Source organism: Equus caballus, chromosome 22 (genome assembly GCF_041296265.1).
Source record: "Equus caballus isolate H_3958 breed thoroughbred chromosome 22, TB-T2T, whole genome shotgun sequence".
Lineage (NCBI taxonomy): Eukaryota > Metazoa > Chordata > Mammalia > Perissodactyla > Equidae > Equus > Equus caballus.
This window is the reverse complement of record NC_091705.1, coordinates 38,936,983-38,953,896: the sequence shown is the minus strand read 5'-3', so window position 1 is coordinate 38,953,896 and position 16,914 is coordinate 38,936,983. Positions and strand designations below refer to the sequence as shown.

The following is a 16,914-nucleotide window of genomic DNA, read 5'->3' as shown; positions in this document are numbered from 1 at the left end:
AGGCACTTCCCAAGTTACACCTTACCACACTGTGCTCTGCTTAGGACCAGGGGAGCTCACCTGCACCTGGGAGGTAAACTGCAGTAAGCTCTGGAGCCACACCTGTTTAGTTCACGTCCCAGCCATGCAGTTTGCTGGTTTTGTGACTTTGGGCAAGTTCCTGAACCATTCCGTCCTACTTCACTGTCCTCATGGGGCGATAGTGTTCCTGCCTCATAGTGAAGTGCGTCGCCAGGTCTGTGGCAATGGTGAGCGCCCCCCCAGACACGGTAGCTGCCACTGTGATTGATGGTCTGCCTGTTGGGAGATGGTAATCTAATCTTAGATGTGTTTTTTGGGACTAATTCACATATATAGGATATAACAGGATTGTAAAAATCACAGTATAAAAGAGTGGGAGAGGATTTTCAAGATTATTGGAACAACCTGTGTGTTTTGCAGTTGGGGAAATGGAATCTTAGCGATGTTAGAGGATTTACTCCGTCTTCCAGCCAATACGAAGACTAGAGCTCATTCCCAGTCTAGTTATACCAAAGATTTTCACCACTTTTAGCAGGGATTCCCATAAAATTGGCATTGGATGATGATGGTATGATGATAGTAGGGTTTGTTTTTTATTTTTTTGGTTGGGAGTGAGGCAGAGAAAGATTTGTGCGTAAATAGAAAAAGCACACTCAATGTACCTATTGTTTTTATAACGTAAACTACAGTGAATAAGCTTTGAAAAAACTTGGCAGGTGGGAACATACCAAAGATAGTGAGAAAGCCTGATTATTGGGGGCATCGGTTTAGAAGAGTTGAATTACTGTCTGCTGTCCTTACGAACACCAGGTAAGGGGCTGCCAGGGGGGTCTCTTGCTGGAAGAACCAGGTTGTAGGCATCTCTAGGGTGGGTAGCAAGGGTAAAGCAGGTACAAAGGGCATCGTAGCTCCATAACCAGAGTGTGAAGGGGTCACGACAGGTTGGTTACTGCTGGCATTTCGTTTTTCCCCCAGTAGTTTTTATTTATTTTGGGTTATAAAAGTAATGCATTCAGTGTATGAAACTTGGAAAATATGGCAAAGTATAAAGAAAATAAAGACAGCCTAAAATCTCATAACCCAAAGATAATTCACTATTAACATTTTGGTGCAGTTTCTTTTTCTTCTTTTTTTGGGTGATATATCTATAATTTTTCAAAAGCAATTGAGCTCGCATTGTATGTCCGGTTTATATACTAACTTAAAATGTTAACGTATGATCTAGGCAAAGTGACTGTCAGTTGTGTAAGAAAATGTGGGCTTTACCTCATGCCATAGAGGAACATTCTGGTCTGTGTTTTTTTTTTTTTAATTTCTTTTTAAAGATTGGCACCTGAGCTAACAACTGTTGCCAATCTTCTTTTTTTTTTTTCTGCTTTATCTTCCCAAACCGCCCGTACATAGTTGTATGTCTTAGCTGCAGGTCCTTCTAGTTGTGGGATGTGGGACGCCCCCTCAACGTGGCGTGACGAGGGTGCCATGTCTGCGCCCAGGAGCCAAACCCTGGGCGGCCACAGCAGAGTGCAAGAGCTTAACCACTCAGCCACGGAGCTGGCCCCTGTGGTGTGTGTTTTATATAGTAGTAATGTCTAAGGTGGCTGATTGTGCTGCACCTTTGTTTTTGTCAGAATGACTCATATTTTCCCGTCTATAGGTAGTCTCAGATGAAAACAGTAATAAAAGACTTAATCCTTAAGGAAGTTTTGCCTGTTTAAACCCGCACCGTTTTGATTACTTACAGCCCTTATCTGTTAAATAATATTCTAGGACCAGAGCACAGGCATAATTTGTTAATTTATGTTAAATTAACTGGTTGCCAGATAAAAACCAGGTAACTACAGTTCACAGCAGAGAGAGCAGTCCATTCTTTTTTTCTTTTTTTTTGCTTAGGAAGATTCACCCTGAGCTAACACCTGCTGCCAATCTTCCTCTTTTTGTATGTGAGGTGCCACCATAGCATGCCCACTGCCAGACAAGTGGTATAGGTCTGCGCCCAGGAACTGACCCCAGGCCGCCAAAGGGGAGTGCGCCAAACTTCACCACCAGGCCACTGGGGTGGCCCTGAGAGTGGTCCATTCTTGCCAGAAAGATTCGGTTTGGTCATATGCAGAAAGGAAAGCCAAATATTCAAGGAATATAAATTACAGATGAAATTGAAGCCTGAGGGTGAGGATTCTTTCCTAGAATCTTTTGTGCTTCCATGAATTCATAAAAATAGAATTTCAGGAAACAAGAATAGTAAATGAAGGGTATATACGTTGGACATACCGATCACCATGCCTTCTTTGGAGCTAAATATTGCTACCTTGAACGACCCTGGCAGGACGGTAGATATTAGGTTAATACCACTTTAAGTGCTTTATAGGAATTTGAAGATGTCGCATTTTTTCTCCTACTTTACATATATGCATATTAAATTTAACTTCAGGAATGTACTTTCACTTAATATTTTATAATTAAAATGATTGTCTTTTTGAAACATGGCTTTTCTAAGCTTCACTCTTCACACCCAGAGACTTGAAGATGAGTTCAAGTGACGCTTGTTCAGGGAGGGGGAAATGAGCCCGGGGAATGACTGGGACGGGGCTAGAGGAAAACTTTCTAGGGTGATGATAACGTTTTGTATCTTGATTGGGATTTGGGTTACACAGGTGTGTGCATTCATGAAAACTCAGCAAAGGTACAGAGTCATTTTATGAAATTTTACACCAAAAGGGGGAAAATGTATGCAAATATTGATCTCCTATTAATGATATCTATGCTGAAGCATTTAGAGGGCAGTATCTTTGATCTCTGCAATTTCCTTGGAAATGCATGAAAAAATAAGATGAATTGAGGGATGGATAGATGGATGTATTTGTGCTAAGTGAGGAGTAGAATCAAGATGGTGAGTATGTGGGTGTTCTCTGTAAAATTCAGCTTTGCTGTGTGTTTGAAATTTTTCATGATTTCTGTTAAAAAAAATCTTATAAATTAGTGCTTTTAAGATTCTTTTTACCCTGGGGCAGAAATGGAGCCATTTGAATCTGACCTTGATCATTTCGACTTTGGTAGAGAGGGGGTCGAGAGTTGTGACATTGTTCATCTCAGTGTCTTTTTCACTGAGTCCAAAGATTATTTTTCTGATTATTGTCCTGGCCTGGAAATGACCAAGTAGCGTAAACCCTGTGCAATTGGCAAGGAGGCAGCACCTGTGTTCATTTCTACATCCAGTACTATCCGGGGGGCACATAGATGCAGTATTTTGCCAAAACACTTTCTAAGGCTTGCTGTCAACACACATCTGTCTTTCTCTGTTCTCCTGTCTTACTCTCCACACTTCAGTCTGGATAACTTTTATTTTCCTAACTTTTAGTTCATTGATTCTCCTTTTTTGCTGTGTCTGATCCAATATTAAACCTGTCTGTTAAGTTGTTAATTTCAATTGTCAGTTATAGAATAGTTGTTTGATACTTTTTTTATAGATTGCATTTTTATGGTAAAATTCTCCATTTTCTCCCCATCTTTTTTCTTTATCCTCCCCCCCCCATTTTCTTGAATGTAGTTATTTTTAAAGCCCATGAGTGATAACTCCGTATCTGCATCACCTGTGGATATTTGCCTCTTGTCTGGTTCTTCTTCTGATATTCACTCATTTGGTCCAGTCTCTTGCACGTCTGGTAATTTTGATTGGAAAAGTGGATGTTGTGTATAAAAAATTGTAGGAGCCCTGGATGACTTTCTCCTCCTCCAGAGAAGGCTGACTCCATTTGCTAGGCAAATAGGATGGGGACGGATTCCATTTATCCTGTCAGGGATTGAGCTGAACTAGGCTAGGGTGCGGGTTTTGGCATGGCTCCATCTACTTCCAGTTTGCCTATAGTCTTAGGGAGTAGCCTTGGGAGTTGCGGCTGAGAACCTGGGGTGCTCACGGTGGCCCTGCCCCCGTGGTGTGTCCTGAACTTTAATCTTTGTCTCCTCAGCACATGGGATGGATGAAAACTCTGCTGTGGTCTTCAGAGGCCTCTACAGAGGTTTCCCAGCCTCCTGACCTGTGCAGCTTTGAGATTCTACAAATCTCTTAAGGGGAAAACTGGCTCAACTCTTTTTACCAGGATCCTGGCCCCTTAAGTCTCTATTTTTGTTTCTTCAGACCTGAAAATACTGCCAAACGTTTTGGTGGTTTCTCTGCCTCTTAGGAGTGGCTCCACTCTTGCACCAAGACTATTTGCCTGCTTCCTGAGCTTGTTCTTGCTCCCAGAGTTGGCAGATGCCCAGAGGGACAAACCAGCTTCAGTGTGTCAGCTCACCCCTGCGGGGCCCACCCTTGCCCGGGATTCTGTCCCTTCGATTGTGGTTGCCTCCACAGCGCTCCACAGTCTTGAGGCTTTTTTTTTTTTTTTTTTTTTGCATTTTATCTGGCTTTTCCAGTTGTTCTCTGAGGAATCCCTGGTCTACAGCAAGCTCCTCAGTCATAGTCAGAAGCAGAAACTACTTTATATAAATCTTGCTCATGGGTTTTGTTCCTGCCGTTGTAGAAAAGATGATACTAGTTTATGCTCCATTTATTAAGGAAGACGTGTTCCATTCAAAGGAAATTAGAAGGAAGTATGATCTGTTTATTAATCTAAAAGGGAACCAGCCAGTATAAACTTTATACATTATTACTGTGCTTTTTGTCTAACAATATCAATGGTTAATTTAAAAGTAAGTACTGGCATTAAGAGCTTAAATGACTTGTCTAAGGCAAAGTTTCTCAGTCCGAGCACTAGGGACGTTTTGGGCTGGCTAATTCTTTGTTGGGGGCTTGCCCTGTGCGTTATAGAATGTTTAACAGCATCCCTGGCCTTTTACCCACTAGATCCAGTAGCACCCTCTCCCAGCTGTGACAACCAAGCATGTCTCCAGATATTGCCAGGGGCCCCTGGGTGCAGACTCACCCTGGGTTGAGAACCAGTGGCCTAAGAGGAGGGATTAGTTTCCCTAGTTGATATATTACCAGAGAAATGGAACTGAATTTTGAGTTGCTCAAGCCATTTTCTCTCACCATCGGACTATTTTCCAGCTGTATTTCTTGCCTGATCATTTGCTGGTAGGTCCTGAGGCCCTATAATGGTTATAAGAGTCAGTGGATTTTTTCACCATTAGCTGGCCTGCTGTGAATTGCGAGCTAGGTCACTTGCTCACTTGTCACCTGTTCTGGGGTTGAGAAGACAGACTCGTGATTTCTAGGTGACAGTAACTGTGCCAGCCTGTGTGTGAGTCTGTTTTCGTTGTGTTCTGACGCAGGCAGCCTTTAAGCTGACAGGAGCAAATTGACAGAGAAAGCCACTCAGAGAATGTAAATAACCATTGGGAATTTAAGGTGGGAAGGGCATAAAGAGATCAGAATTAGGGCTAAAACTAAGGGTTAAAGGAGAAAGAGCCGCTTAGAAGAAAAATGACTTAGCGTGGACGTTTCTGAACGGTTTGACATGGCCAAAAATGACTTAAGCTGTTTGCTACTCTCTCTCTTTACTCTGCAGACATTTTCCTGTTTTCCAAATCATTCTGCTTTGATGCCAGGGCTCTTATTAATAATGCATGGCTTTTTTATGGTACTCCCTTCCCATCTGCTTTCAGGGGCTGAGTCAGAGAAGATGGTTACGGCAGCCGCTCACGCCAGCGAGAGGAGAAACCCCTCTGCAGGCTCAGATGCTGCCCTTTTTCTTGCCATGGATCTTGTAGCAAGCTTTTCACCTTAATTACTCTAAAGCTTCGCTCAGAGGATGCTTTTTTTTTTTTTCTCTCCAAGACTAAGGCTTTAAAACCTATCCATAAATGTCTGTGACATGAGGTTTTTGAGAGCTTTTAAAAGTAGATTTGAGGGGGCCAGCCCTGTGGCGCAGCGGTTAAGTGTGAACGAACTGCTTCTCGGTGGCCCGGGGTTTGCCAGTTTGGATCCCAGGTGTGGACATGGCACCACTTGGCACGCCATGCTGTGGTAGTCGTCACACATATGAAGCAGAGGAAGATGGGCACAGATGTTAGCTCAGGGCCAGGCTTCCTCAGCAAAAAAAAGGAGGACTGGCAGCAGTTAGCTCAGGGCTAATCTTCCTCAAAAAAAAAAAAAAGTAGATCTGAAAAAAGGAAAAGAAAAGTTGATCTGAATGTTAGTATAAATTGCATTCGATTTCTGGGACAATAGCTGTTATTTCCCCATTTTTCTAGCTGTTGTCTGGATATGTCACTTCTGAGTCCCCAATTTCTGTTTCGTGAAATTTAAAACGGTATTTTCACATTACCTTTTTGATAGGCAGCTGCGAGGAGTCAGATGCGGGGGACAAGTCAGTAATGGTTCCGCGAGCGCCAGGGTCCAGGCTTGGCTCCAGCCTTCTTCTCCCCCACCCCTGCCAGCCTGCAGCTTTCTGGACGGCCGCTCAGAGTCTGACCTCCGAGAGCTCGGCAAGCTGCCGTCCCTGCCGCTTTCAGATACAGGTCTGTCTGGGCCACAGAGTTTTTCATTTTCTGGTTGGTTAGGAAATACTGTGTTATGAGAGGCCCTGGGAGAAAACAGGCATCTTTGAAGCCACTGCGTCTGTGGTGTGAGCTGAGGGGACGTCCGCCGCACCTGCTGAAGCTCCTGGTGGGGACGGTAACACGGAGAAGGTGCTGCTGGGCCTGTGACGAGCGTCGCAGCCTCTTGCTCACGTCTGCCTGTAAACCACGACCCATCTTAACAAACTTGTTGAGTCGCGTCACTAACGTGCTGTGGTGTGTTTTGAGTGCTTAAGTCAGGATCTTCTCAGAGTGGCAGTCTTCATTGTCGGCACGGGTTTTAAAGGTAGCTTAGAAGCTATTTACCTGTCTTCACATTCGGAATAGTGATATGGGTAAAAGTAATGATTGTATGGGAACTTGTAATATCTTCACAGTTTTTCTGTAAATCTAGTTATTCTGAAAAAAAGGCTTATACAAATAATAATGACTATGAATTACCTAAGGCCCACTCTGTTCTAATCACCAAATTCCGGCTCTGACATTTCTTGTTTCTGACCCTCACAAGACGGTGAGAAGGTGTCGTGAGCTCAAGACACACAGCTGAGCAGGGTCCGAGACTCAGCCCTCGGTCTGAGCTCAGAGAAAGACTCCTTCTACCCCACATCACTCCCTCTCTGTTCCCTGGGGCATGAGGGTAAAAGGCGGGGGGTGGGGATAGATTTGAACAGGTGGCCCTTCAGTGTGTCACTCAGGTGCACACACATGCCTTGATTTCTTTCTGTTATAGCATCAGTAATAGCGTTTCGCACTTATTGATCTGCACACTGGTGTTCTTGGGGTGTGGCCTCTGTCAACTTTTTCTTTCTCAATTAAAATAAATTCTGAGCTAACTCAGAGTGCTAACCATATATGAGGCCCCGGTCTCAGAGCTTTGCACGTGTTGCTTCTCTTCCTGACCCAATGAGGTAGGCGCTATTATTTTTTTCCATGTGACAAAGCCACTCCTCGAGTCCAGGGAATCTCATTCTGGAGGCCAGGCTCTTCGACACTAAGCTGTCATCCCATTTTAATGTCTTTGGATCCTCATTGCTTTATGGTAGACACTCACAAGTTAATAGATGGTTAGATTATTAATGAATATAGAAGCAACTCCTTTGAGGGGAGAAATGATGAAATTCTGATTTTATAAAGTGTTTTACCTTTTCAGTTAGATCGGAGGGCATAAACTCAATCTGTCAGGACTAGGCAGGCCTTCATGAGAATTAGGGTCAACTAAAAAGATTGTGTTCTGTTAAAAGAAGACAGCCACTAGGCTACTCAGAACCTGATGATTGCATCAAAGTGGGAATTGTCTCTCCGTTTTTGCTAGATCTTCCAATATTTCAAGAGAATCTAGAAATCCGGATTTTCATGTGACATCATAATAATAGCAAACATTTAAATAAATATAGTGCTTATTGTATTCCAGGCTTTATTCTTACTGTTTTACAAATACGTTAATTCACTTAATCCTAAATGAGGTAGGGATATTGTTATCCCCATTTTATGGATGTAGAAACTGAGGCACAGAATGCTTAAGTATGTGCCCAAGGTCATTCAGCCAACTAGGATTTAACCCTATGCTGTTCTGCAAAGTTGATGCTGTTAACCACCAAACTATTTCTCTTGTAGTTAATTCACAGTTTAAAGATAAAGGGAAAACCAGAAGACACCTGATAGGCCAAACAAAACACATTTGCCTGTAGATTTGCAGCTTCTCATCTGAACATTACCTGTTTGTGAGATCAGAACAATTTACTTCTAGCACGACTACTTCATTAATCTTTTTTAGTTGAGAATTTTTATCTGCTGTATGCAAGCTTACTCCACCCTTCCATATCATTTCTCTATATCTTTGTTTTTCTCTTACAAAGGAATATAAAGTCATGTGGAATTCAAGGATAACAGAGACATGTGATCTTAAAAAGTCAGAAGTGCTGGATAATCCTCCCCTTTTCCTCCAAGTAACTGCTGCTCAATAGCTGGGTGCCTTTTCTCCTAAACATACACTAACGTGTTACTGGTTTCTGACTTCATTTCAGGTGTGTTAGTGATGTTAAATGTCACAATTGTATTTGTTAAGCTCTCTGCCTGTCGTCAGGCTGGGTTGTTACTTTACTTGGCAAATTGAAAACCTGGAGTTCTTAAAAATTGGCCCTTCAGGTTTCTTTGATGTTCTCGATTGTGGGGCAAAGAATTTACTATCCTCCTTCCATCTTTGATTTTTCTCGCATGATACAATTTTCTTCTTTTAAATATTACTCATAAAAACTAGAGATGCCAATTTTGTTAGCACAGGGTTGGTTTGTTTTTCACTGACATACCATTTCTTTAACCTACTTCATCAAAACAGAAGTTTTTTTCTCTAGTGTTGGTCATTTCAGCTAAGAAGGTGGGATGAGGGGCCAGCCCTGTGGCCGAGTGGTTAAGTTCGTGCGCTCTGCTTCAGTGGCCCAGGGTTTCACCGGTTCGGATCCTGGGTGCAGACATGGCACCACTAGTCAGGCCATGCTGAGATGGCATCCCACGTGCCACAACTAGAAGGATTCACAACTAAAAAAATACGCGACTGTGTACTTGGGGGCTTTGGGGCGAAGGAGGAAAAATAAAAATCTTTAAAAAACAAAAAAAAGAAGGTGGGATGAAAAACAATAATGAAATACTGGCATAGAATAACAAGATAGGCATAAATTGTCAACTTCTGAAGATTTAAAAATAAACTTCAGTAGGATATAAATAAATTACAGGCTATAGCTTGAAACAGACTTCAAATTGTGAGCACATATGGTATTTATTACTTAATTGAAACTCTATACTGGTGTTTTTGGTGGGTTTTTTTTTTTTTTTTTTTTTTGATGAGGAAGATTGGCCCCGAACTAACATCTGTTGCCAATCTTTGTCTTTGTGCTTGAGGAAGATTGGCCCTCAGCTAACATCCATGCCAACCTTCCTCTCATGTATATGTGGGACGCCACCACAGCATGGGTTGATGACTGGCATGCAGGTCTATACCCAAGATCTGAACCTGTGAACCCCAGGCCGCTGAAGTGGAGCTGGCAAAGGTAACCACTAGGCCACCAGGCCGGCCCCCTGGTGTTTGATTTTTTTGATTGAGAAATTTATCTTTAGCTTAGGAGGTACCTGTCTGTATTTAGAATGTGTTGTAAGCCAAAATTGTATTTTCAGATGATTTTTAAGTACGCATCGTATTTTTTCCCATCTTTTTTGTTAATCATTTGATCCCGCCCCCCGTTAGAGTAGAAATCCGGGATTTTTGCCTTAGGCTCACTAACTACACCACGCGTACTCTTTCAGCTATATTTAACAGGTATTTAGTAGGCTGCCGCTGTGTGCCAGGCACTGTTCTAGGCCTGGGATACGTGAATAAGACAGAAGATTCTCTGCCTCCACGGAGCTGACATTCTAGTGCATAGGGGTCAAGTCAGACAAAAAAAGAAAACTTTGTATCATATTGGGTGATTAGTGATTTGGAGAAATATAAGCAGAGAAGGGGAGAAGCATGGGTATGTGGTTTTGAGGGGTCGGGGTTGCGACTTTGAATATAGTGTGCTTCGGGAAGGTGTCGCTGAAGTGACAGCGCAGGAAAGACTTTGAGGAGCTGCACACGCCTTGCAGTGTCCGGGGAGGGCAGCCAGCCTGGCCTTGAGGCGGGAGCGAGGGAGGCAAGAGCAGACAGATGCCGCCAGAGGCGTGAGGATGGGGTGGGACCGTTAGGAGCAGGGCCAGCTGTCAGTGTTTCAGGCTCTGCAGTCTCTGTCGCAGCAGCTCCGCTCGCCTCGCAGCCCGGGGCCGCACATGGGTGCGGCGGGCTTGAGCCTGCTCCCTGTGCAGAACGGGCGGTAGGCAGGGGGTGGACCCCCAGCCTGGCCAACTCCTCGTCTGGAGCCTGGTAGGCCATTGTCCAGAGTGTGACTTACTCAGAGCGAGGTCCTGTGACTTCTGTTTTGAAAGGATGCGGCCGGCTGCCCGGTGGAGCGGGACTCCGAAGGGCTGCGGGGAGGGCAGGGCTGCCAGTCCCCAGGCCGCGACCCTGTCAGCAGGCCCGTGGCGGGGGGACAGTGCCGTGGTTGGGGACGAGTTCAGTTAGGGACGCCCGGCGGACATCCCGGCGGATGTCGAGGATGCAGCTGGCGTACAGACGTCCAGGTGGGACTCACCCATGGGGGGGTCTTCGGCGGACCTGGGTCTGCAAAGTCCCGAGACCGCCCAGGAAGTGACAGCCGCTGAGGCCCTCGGTCTAGACCCTGGCCCTCTGGGAGTGTTGATTCTTCGGACTCTGCAGAACCGCCGTGCCCCTTGCGTTAGATTTATCAGGAACCACCTGTCGTCTTAAGTTATAATTCTAGTTTTTACACACAGGTTTTGTTATCGTGGTAAAATATGCATAAGAAAATTTACCATTATAGCCATTTTAAATGTACAATCCAGTGGCAGTAAGTATATTCACGACATTGTGCACCCATCAGCACTGCCCATTTCCAGAACTTTCTCATCACCCGAACAGAAACTGCTTTCATTAAACAGCAGCTCCCGTGTCCCCTTTCCTCTGGCCCTTGGCAGTCAGATTTCTGCTTTCTGTCTGTGTGAATTTGTCTAATCTAGGTACCTCAGGTAAGTGGAATCATACAATATTTGCTCTTTTGTGTCTGGCTTGTTTCACTCAGCGTCAGGTTTTCAGGGTTTGTCCATGTTACAGCATGTGTCAGTGCTTTGATTATTTTTTTTAAAACTTCTTTGAATAACTAATAGAAGCCTCATATCGAATCTTATTTCTAAGAGGAATTCTTTGCTACAGAGAGGTCTCGATCCCTCAGCCTTGTGTTCTAGACGCTCATGGTCTCCGTGTCTGGAAAGCTGTAAGAGGCCATGGAAGGACCTCTTCGGCCCATGCAGCCCCCTTTCTTATTTGTGCGGCTAGTGAAATAATGCCACTTATATGGATGATTTACTCTCTAACGTGATGCGATGGATTTTCTGATATCATATTGCATTTTTAATCAAAGGATAAGCTTGTCTCATTTGAAATAGATAGAAAACCTGAGAAAGTGATGTCTTAAAGGTAGCAATCAGGTCGGAATAGATTCCTCCTGGAAATGAGGGAGGGGTATTTTGCAGCGGTTGTGGTGCCGTCCGCCATACGTCCTGAGTGACCTCTTCACTCTTTGCCCGATAACAGCAGTATTTATGGCCGTGAGCGCAGTGAGGGACAGCCTGCTCTGCCCCGGGCTTCAGGAGTTCAGTCCCCTGACGTCTCAGCTGACACGTGAACAAGGCGTCGTTTGTTTAACCAACCTTCGGTCTCAGCCGCAGGCCCAGTGACGGTCTTGACTGTGGTGGCAGACCTGTGGAAGGATAGAATGAAAATTGATTTTTAGCTTCAGTTCAGGGCTGGCAATTGCAAAAAAAATAAAAATGAACCTTTGTTAGTTAAAGAAAAACAAACTGAGGAAAAGAAAATTAGAGGCGAGAGGTTATTTTCAAGGTGCAGCCCCCTCTTCAGTCGACCTTTCAAGGTCATTTCCCATCGCTCCGTGAGTCATCCAGCCGTGCTGAAAACAGCATGAGTTGAAAAGGAAGATCGGAGTATCCATTGTTCTCTCCTTTGAGTTATGGTTAGCTTTGGGTCTTGGCCCTAGGTTTTAAAATTTTTCTTTTTTCTATAAAATCATCTAGTGGGCAAGGGATTAAATTAGTATGTCTGGGAGGTTGGAGGGGGCCTTGCTTTGGGCTCCAGGAACCCTGAGAACTTTTCGTTTTTGCCCCTGTTCTCAGTAACAGCGATAACAATGTCTGTATTGAAGTGCACATGGAGCCCAGGATCTCCAGGGTCTTAGTAGCCAGGCCGGTGAGCTTTTAAGCCAGATCAAAGCAATAATTGACCCTCAGCTTGTTTTTCTATAAAATGGAAATAATGCTACATCCTAATCACAATTAATTGAAACCCCTTAATTCTTAGTTTTCCTCTTGATTGAGGCTCGTGCAAGGAGGAAGTTTGAGAAGAGTGTGTCCTTGTTATGTATCTGTCTCACTTTGTCCTCCCAAAGACCCTGTGGATTCCTGGATGGCTTCCAGGCTCAGTGATTCTATATCTTATCAAGCAGGCATTGGTAGGCTTTTTTCAAGACCTCATGGCCAGCTGATTACAAGTCTTGCCCTTCAGAGGCAGCACCCGTGCTGGTGGGCGTATCCAGCTAAGGACTCATGGCTGGTGCCTTGCTTGTGGCTGCAGTAGCAAGGCACCTGCATTCTCTGAAGAGGAGCTGAGTAAACTCAGAAAAGGGCCTACACTCTTGTCCAGCCAAATTATTGTCCAGCTCTCCTGGACTGTAAATGATGCTGTGAGATGCATTCAGTCCTATTTGAGTTCCAGTGTTGATTCTGCTTTTCTGTCTTGATTCTCTTGAGCTGTCTCTGGGAAATTAGTAACCAAGTTGGCCCTCAACCTTTAATTTAGCCCAGAGCCCTAGGCTATATCTGATTGGCATATCAGGAGGGTAAGATCCAGGCCCACTTCCAATGTCATCTGATTCTCTACCTTTCCATTTTCCTCTGCCCTGGAGAAATAAAATTTGTTTACGCTGTGTCCTAAAGTGGGGAATGTCTTTTAGAGCACATGCTAACATAAAACTTAAAAGGTATTTCATCTATCACATTAGCCAAATCCATTTGTAATTTTGGAGGGTAAGACTCTTATATTGTCTTGCATTATGGTTGTATTTAATTTTTGTTTTATCCATTCACCTGCATAATAAGACAGCCGTTTCCGCTCTTTCCCTGTGCAGACAGCTGTACTTCAGAAATCAGCAGTGGGTGGAATAGAACCAAAGAAGCCTTTCTTTAGCATAATCACCAACAAGCGTTTGCACCTAGAATTTGACATCAGAGATCAGTGTGTTTACAGTCTAAATGGTGTGAAAGGGGATAAAAAATAGAAATAGTAGTGCACTTTAGCCGTTGTTGAAGTTGTCGGTGGCTTAAGGAACAGTGCTGTCCTGGACATGCTGCTTTGGGGAAATGAGCGGAGGTGTGGTGCTGAAGCGGAGCCGGGCGGTGGGAGGAGATGAGAGGAGCATTTTCCCAGATGCAGTATCTGTGGCGTCACCTTAGGACCAGACTTTTGGGAGGAGATTACTCCTCCCTCCCAGTGAGAAGACTTCTCACCCTCAAGATGAACCTGTGCTTTGTACGATAGGTGGTGTAGTTCTGGCGGTCTTTGAAGCCCTGTGGATTCCTTTCTAGCCCGTGCTCCCCAGGTGCCATCAGAAGGTTGTAGTGCTCTCTGGCTAGCACTCTAAGGTTCTTCTGAAAAGGCTGCAGAAATGCCCCAGGGAACAAAGAAGTCAGGGAGGCTGTAACACCTTTTGAAAGACGGGCACACACACGTCATAGGGTGGTTTGGGAATGCCCCAGTCCTGTGTTTTTGGAAGGATGATGCCTTTATGTAGGTAGAGGAATACAGACGTGATTCTCTGCTTCTCAGGGTGACTCCCCTTCGTGACTCCCAGAAAGCAGAGGTGCGAGTCATCTTAAGCACAGAGTATGAATGCCATTTAACCTTGTTCTTTTAAAGAGTGAAAACTGTTGCTGTGTAGTTTTCCCCTCTCCTCCCCCATGATGGACCAGGACAGACTGGTCACTGTCTTCTGTCCCGTTGTGCTTCCTGCCACAGCTTCCTAGTTTTGTACCTTCCTGAGCTAGTCCCGGATGGTAAGGCCCACAGACCTCACAGCCACTGCACAACTGCAGGTGCAAGAAGTGTTGCCCGTGAGAGCAATGGGACGTTAAAGAAGGAAGAGATCAGTGGGCAGGTCCGTTTGCTCTGCGTCCTGAAGGTGCTCATTCATTCTTCTCGCTCTCTCTTTTTTTTTTTTTTTGACAAAGTTAGTATAGTCTTTGATCAATAGCTTAACTTCATCTCCGCTTTTATTACCGCTCCCAGAATAAATTATTTAGCACAGATGCAGACATAATCTCATAAAATTACTTAGTGTTTGTGTCCTGCTGTGAGCATCATTTTCTGGAGCGTGCTGTACTCCAACCACAAATTAGCAAAAGACGCTTCAAGAAGATCTTTCTGTGGATTCATTTAGAGGGAGCGTTGGGATAAAAGGTTATAGTTGGTGCTACCTGATGTTTTTTTTCTTTTAGGTGAATTTTCCTTTTATTGTTATATAGTTCACAGCTTTCCTAGAACAATGTATTTTTTTAAATTCACTTTTTACCTGATAATATTTTCATGCCTCAGAAATTTGTCGGTTGCCCCACTGGTGGGCTGAGTTTGATGAGCAGGGATCCAGAAGGTGCCAGGCTGTGTCTGGGGAGCGGGAGTTGGGCTGGGGGAGAGGCAGTAATAGAACCCGCATCTGGAGCCCCAGGGCCTGCAGTTGTTTGAGTTTAAGCAGTGGGTGTAATTTAGGGTGCCCTCCTGGGTCCGTGACCCTGCTGGAGGGGTGAAGTCACTCACTCACCCCATGATGATTTGCCAGATTGTTGAAGTAAAGTCTAGAGCTGGAAATTTTGCTCCTTTTTAGCAGTGATCTAACTGTGAAAAGCACAGATGGCTACTGACAGTTTACGAATGTTAGGCATTTGCTGGTTTTAAAAATAGCTGTGAGAAGGGAAAACCAAGGTGAGAAGAGAGACTGAAAATCGGATAGCCACATTAGGTTTGGGATCTTCAGACAGCAGAAGAAATGAAACAGAATACAGGCGTGCTGACTCCGCTCAGGTCATTGGCCTGGCGCGCGTTTTCCCTGTGTGCTGAGCCCCTGGTGCATTGATTGTAATGGGTTATTGGGCAGAGGCATCTGCTCACAAATCCACAGGGTCCTAAGCAGCTTGGACCCTCGAGAGTCTAGTTGTTGGGCATAGTGGGAAAGGTTAATTGGCCTCTGAGTGAGCTAGGAGTAATGCTGCTAGAATTCTTATCCCTTGATAAACTTACTCCCTCTGGCAGTCTTGTTAATATTTAAAAATAAAGTGCTAAATCTATTACAAAGCACCGTAATTTAATTTTTGTGGCATTTCAGTCCTCTGTGGTTGCCGGCAGAGGGTCAGTGTCATAAGGTCTTTGGGCCTACCGAGTTTTAACTCTTAGCCTCTGCAGTTTTTCTAGTGTGGGGTGTGCAGGCCTGGGGAGTGAGTTTTGTCTGAGAGCAAGGCCAATGTCAGGACTGAGTCGTTTTTCTGCTGGTGAACCTACAGGGTAATTGAAGAGAGCTGCAAACAGGCCAGCCGTCAGAATGCTGGTGTAGAGGGAAAGGGACGCACAGCGGGGCTTGGGCTTCGCTGGACTCCTTCCCTCACCTCCCCGTTCATCCGGAGCTCATGCTTTTGTTAGGATAGTCACTTTTTCCTAGGAATTTTTCCTTCTCTTCATCCTGGGATTTATGTCTTTAAGTTCCGGACAATAGGAGCAGCATTGTCGGAGCTCTTGGCTGATTCCAGAGAATCGCTGATGTCCATGTTGCTGGAATTGGGGAGTGGCAAGATCTGAAATTGCAGAGGCGGGGGGCCAGGTTTTATGGGCTCTTTCTGAGTCACGCTAAGCATGAGGAATTTGAACTTGACCTTGAAGGCAGTGGAAAGCCATTCAAAGATTAAGTGAGGGAACAGGAAGATTTATTTATAATTTCTCTTCAGCTCTCCTATGAAACTATAGGTAAAGAGTAAATGCAATTCTTGGTTCCAAAAACAAAATATTTTTTTTTGTCTTAGAATAGCTGCTGAATGCTTTAGCTTCTTATGTGAACGTTATTAGAGTATTTACTCCCTGTTATAATTTTTAACCCTTTTACAGGAATTCTTAGTTTAGTGTTGGTATACTTTAATTTAGATTTAGTTGGCAATTTAGATAAATCCAAAATCAAACTTCTCCCTCAGCTTATTATGAAGAAATCAAACATACAGAGAAGTTAAAAGAATAACAGTGAACATATTACCCTCTATCTAGAGGCCACAGCTAGTACCCTTTTGCTTTATTTATTTTAACTCTAGCTTTCTTTTTTCCCTCTGAGCCATGTGAAATTAAATTGTACATAGATATCAAGATATTTAACCTGTAAATACATCAGCATGCATCTGTTAATAAAATAAGCATATTCTCCTATATAAGCACAATACTGTTATTGCAACTAAGAAAATTAACGGTGCTTTCACACTATCTTCTAATATCCAGTCCATATCCACATTTCCCCAGTCGTGCTCTAAGTGTTATTTCTAGCCACACTCCCCCAAAATCTCATATTGTATTTGATTATGTCTCTGGTCTCAGTCTGTAGCCGCCTTCCTGCCCCACCTTCCCCCCATTAGAGTAAGCTTTTGAAGAGTCCAGGCCAGTTATTTTATAGAATGTCCTCCATCCTGGAATTGCCT

General features: G+C 44.2%; 1 protein-coding gene across 3 annotated transcripts in view; it reads left to right on the top strand.

The window, feature by feature from the left end:
- B4GALT5 (beta-1,4-galactosyltransferase 5) overlaps positions 1-16,914 on the top strand; it is a 69,877-nt gene that overhangs the window by 20,491 nt on the left and 32,472 nt on the right. The window contains exon 1 of one of the 3 annotated variants that reach the window (XM_070246925.1): positions 10,272-10,429. The exons of the other annotated variants lie outside the window; for them this stretch is intronic. The gene's annotated coding sequence lies outside the window, so the exon portion shown is untranslated. Of the gene's footprint in view, positions 1-10,271; positions 10,430-16,914 lie in introns of those variants that run through there. 3 annotated transcript variants of the gene reach the window in all.